Here is a 4,878-nt window from a genome sequence, read left to right as displayed (position 1 = left end):
TGTAGCTTACCTGCATCAAACTGCAGCTCTTTTATTTTAGTTTGGAGACCAACTTCGTTTCTATTCATCAGAATAGAAATGTAGAATATACAATTGTCATACACAGAGCATGATGATTTTTCTTTTGAAAAATTGTCATGTATAACTGTGAGAAATTTCCATGATATTTGCTAGAGGTAGCCTGAGGCCTCCGACATATGTTCACCCAGTTGCAATTCCTCCTAGACTTCTTTGTACACATTGTAGTTAGATGTTTAAGGAGCAGCTTGTTCTGTCCCCCTGGCTTAACAAAGAGAAGGTTGCGGGGTGACTTGATCACTGTCTGTAAGTAGCTACATGGAGAGATTTCTGATCGTAGAGGACTCACAAAGGCAAGGTGAGATCCAATGGCTGGGAGAGAAAGTTAGTTAAATCCCCAGCAGGAAGAAAGGCACAATTTTTTTTAACAGGGAACAGAATTAGCCAGGGGAACAACTTACCAAGGCACATGGTGGATTCTGCATTACTTGAAGACTTTGGAGCAACACTTGATATCTTTCTAAAAGCTATTCTCAGGCTCAGCCAGAATCTCTGGGCTTGGTGCAGAATCACTGGGTGAGGGTCTGTGGTCTTTTTTATGCAGGAGATCAGAATAAAGCATCAATATGGTCCCTCGTAGCCTTGAAATATATTAATCTAATACCCAGCCCCTTATGCTGCTTCAATACAAAAGACAGTCTCTAACTGTCAGAAACTTCCTGGTAGGGGAAAGTTATTCCATAATTGCACAGCTGACGGTTTGTGGAATCTGTTCATGTAAGTCGTATGAAATCTGACTGATTGCATTAACTTTAAGTACAGTTTCAGCACCAAGTGTCTATTAAATCAGCCATTAGCCCATGGGTAGTCATGGATTAAATGGGTTAAATACAGACCACCAGATGCTTTTGAATAGACCATGAAATCTTTTTATTTACTTATTATCATTATTGTTATTGCAGTGTTTAAAATGCATCTGTGGAGCCTGGACTTTGACTATACTTTGACCAAGAAATTTGGACCTTGACAAAAAATAGTTGACTACTCCTGCATTATCCAGCAATGACTGGTCACGTACATCCTACTCCCTGTCTGGAAGCAGGACAACAAAAATTAATTATTACTGATTGACTCAGTACTTGTAGAGCAATGCATATGCTAAGGAGTGTGGGCTGCATTCCATAATCAGATGAACCTGAGCTCCCAGTGTGATGCTGTGGCCAAAAATGCTAATGTGATCCTTGAATTCATAGACAGGAGAATCTGAAATAGGAGTGGAATCCTGTGTTCAGTTCTGGAGTTCACAATTCAGGAAGGATGTTGATAAATGAGAGAGTGTTCAGAGAAGAGTCAAAAGAATGATTAAAGGATTAGAAAAAGTGAGGTGTAAATGGGTTGGGACTCTCCACCCACGGCGCCTCCTGCTGGTGACTCCGGGAATTAGCTTGATTCCAGTGGAGCACCCCCTCCTGGTGGTGTCCCGTCCATTGTTCTGCCCTCTGCTCTCTGCTGCTGTCGCTGGACCCGCATTGTTCCCTGCTCAGCGGCATCCTCTTTGAGGCCACTGCCCTCCAGCAGTGTCCCTTAGTCCATCTGGACCCCCTTCCGGGGATCAGTGATCAGCAGTCCCCCACTCCAGCCACCATGTGCAACCACACACCCCAAAGTCTAATCCCTCTTGTCAAGGATCTGGCGTAGGCTGTAACGGCCGCTCCCTACGGCCGATGTCTGGGTGTACGGCAAGGAGGAAGGGGGGGGGGGACCCAGGCCCACCCTCTACTCCGGGTCCCAGCCCAGGGACCCTCTGGCGTCAGCCTCGCTGTCCTCTTTCTTTCCCCTCCTCTGTCTGTTCCATGGGACGCTTCCCCTACGGCCCCTTGCACCCGCTAGGCCCTTCCCTTCAGGGCCTGCAGCCTGGCGGATGTGGGCTAGAGCCTTCTAGCCTCCCTGAGCCTGCCCAGCACTGCGCTGCGCTGTCCACTGTGCTAGTCTCCCCCTTGGAGACTGACCTTCCCCTCTCAAAGGCCTGGGACAGACTGACCGCTCCTGCTCTAGGCGGCCTTTATATATGGATGAGCCTGGCCCTGATTGGTTCCCTCCAATCTGGGCCTTGATTGGCTCCCCATAAGCCCTTTTCTGATTGGCTCCTGGGCTGCGCAGGCTCCCTGGCCTGCCACAGCCCATCCTCCCAGGGAGTGGGGTATTCCGCCCCACTACATGAAGTTATAGCTGCAAGGAGCTCAATTTATTTAACTTAACAAAGAGAAGGTTAAGGGATGGTGTGGGCATAAGTAGATCCATCTAGCAGAGAAAGTTGTAACACAATCCAATAGCTGGCAGTTGAAGTTAGAGGAATATGGCATTTATAGAGCAAACAAGGCAAAAATTTTTAACAAAAAAAACAGTGAGTAATTAATCACTGGAACAATTTACCAAGGATTGTGGTAGATTTACCATCATAGCGATTTTGAAATCAAGATTGAAATAATTTCTAAAAGCTCTTCTCAAGGAATTGAGCTCTTCTCCAGCTCAACAAGCTGACTGGATTTCTGGTAGCGATGCAGTCTTTCTGGGGTCCGCTGTCCCTAGGCCACTTCCTACCACCTCTCGGGGTGTACTGGGTTCCATGGGTGTCCTCAGTTTCCTTGGGGTAGAAGGCCAGTGGCAGTCCCAGCGACTCCAGAGAAGCACTGGAATGGGGTACCTAGGGAGGTGGTGGAATCTCCATCCTTAGAGGTTTTTAAGGGCCGGCTTGACAAAGCCCTGGCTGGGATGATTTAGTGGGGTTGGCCCTGCTTTGAGCAGGGGGTTGGACTAGATGACCTCCTGAGGTCTCCTCCAACCCTGATATTCTATGATTCTATGAATTTCTTTGGGGAGGTTCTCTGGCCTGTGCTATGCAAGAGGCCAGACCAGATGATCACAATGGTCCCTGCTGGCCTTGGAATCTATGAAGCTATAAACTAAAGCAAGCTCGTTCTCCCAGGTTGTCTGCAGGATGGGGGTGGGTGGATTGAATCAATGGAAAATCCCCAGCACAAAAGAAGGAACAAAGACAGAGATATTAGGAGGTACTATTAAAAAGGGACATGCTCTTATGTTCTGTGAATAGCAGAATGTCTAGATTGTTATATCCTTGGGGGCAGCCGGTTTAGGAAGAAATCACTTGAAGCCAGACAGCAGGCAGCTAACAAAACTACCATTTATTTACACACACAGAGCTCACCTAACCGGCCGAAGCAGGCTAGCCTATCCCCTAATAATCTAACTCAGTTGCCATGGGGAAAAAACCATGACAACCAAATACACAACCTATTCCTCCCCCCCTAATAAGAACATCCTCTAAATAAAACACACACTAGACTAGAGAAGGAGGGTAGACTGCCTCCATTCCCGGCTAACCCATGGGGATTATTTTGCCCCATAACCATGAGTTCGCCCTAGCTAAAGATCCAGCTGATGAGGAGGCTTTCTGTCTCTAGGTGGATTACGGTGAACTCCTGATGTTGTTGCACCCGAAAGTACCATGGGCTCAGGGTCCGCAGCACAAACAGGTGAGGAGGTGGTATCAGCTCGTGCTGGGCAAAGGGTATCTCAGCCGCCGGCAGTAATGGAGGAGAACAGTCAGGAACAGGTGCTTTGTGATTCGGTGTCTCACCAGAAGAGGTGAAGTCAGACCACTCAACTGCAGATGTGTCCTGAGGACTGGCATGACCTGGCAACAGCTGATCTACATGTCGCCGCCAGGTAAGATTCTCTGCAGTCCGGACTGTGTAGGAAATAGGTCCTGTTTGAGTGATGATCATGGCAGGGACCCATTTAGCTCTGGAAGTATAATTCTGAGCAAAAACTGGCTGTCCCGGCTAAAAGTTCGGTCTTTTGCTCTGGGTGCCCGTCTGATGACTTGATATTGCTGCTGATGTTGCACAATTTGTCGGGGTTCAGAAGGTTTCAGTAGATCAAAGCAAGTGCGCAGCTGTCGTCCCCTCATTAGAAAGGCCGGGGATGCCTGCGTCATAGCATGAGGTGTGTTTCTGTAGGAAAGTAAGAAGGTATCCAGACGCTTTTGAATGGAGTGTTGTCCCCTTGCTGATTTCAAAGCGTGTTTCATTGTCTGCACAAATCTTTCAGCTAATCCATTGGTGGATGGATGATATGGTGCTGATGTGATGTGGTGTATCCCATTTGCCTTCATAAAATTTTGAAACTCCTGAGAGACGAACTGTGGTCCGTTGTTGCTCACAAGTTGTTCTGGCAGACTGAAACGACCAAAGAGTCCCCGTAGTTTTTGGATAGTACTCTCTGCAGTAGTGGACTGCATTATAGAGACTTCTGGCCATTTAGAATGGGCATCTACTGCCACCAAGAACATGCTTCTTTCAAGGGGGCCAGCGAAGTCAATGTGAATACGTTGCCACGGGTTTTCAGGCCAGTCCCATGGGTGTAGGGGCGCCCACTGGGGTGCATTCCTCACACCCTGACATGACATACAAGTTTTTGCCTTCTCTTCAATAGCACTGTCCAATCCAGGCCACCAAAAATAGCTTCGTGCAATTTCCTTCATGCGCACTATTCCACAGTGACCGGAATGTAGCTGTTCTAACATCTGTGATCTCAGTGGTGAGGGAATGATGACACGTCTCCCCCACAACAAACAACCAGATTGAACCAATAACTCTGTCCTCCTGGACATGTAAGTAACAAGGTCGGGTGAGACCGGAGAGGTTTGTCGAGATTTTCCATGCATCACCAGGTCCATAACTTGGGACAATACTGGGACAACGCGAGTTGCCTTCTTTATCTGAGTAGCAGTGATGGGTGTATTCTCTTCCTGTTCAAAATAGAAGATTTCCTTTTGGG

This window comes from Gopherus flavomarginatus, chromosome 11 (genome assembly GCF_025201925.1).
Source record: "Gopherus flavomarginatus isolate rGopFla2 chromosome 11, rGopFla2.mat.asm, whole genome shotgun sequence".
Lineage (NCBI taxonomy): Eukaryota > Metazoa > Chordata > Testudines > Testudinidae > Gopherus > Gopherus flavomarginatus.
The sequence above is the reverse complement of the archived record's forward strand: the minus strand, read 5'-3'. Positions refer to the sequence as shown.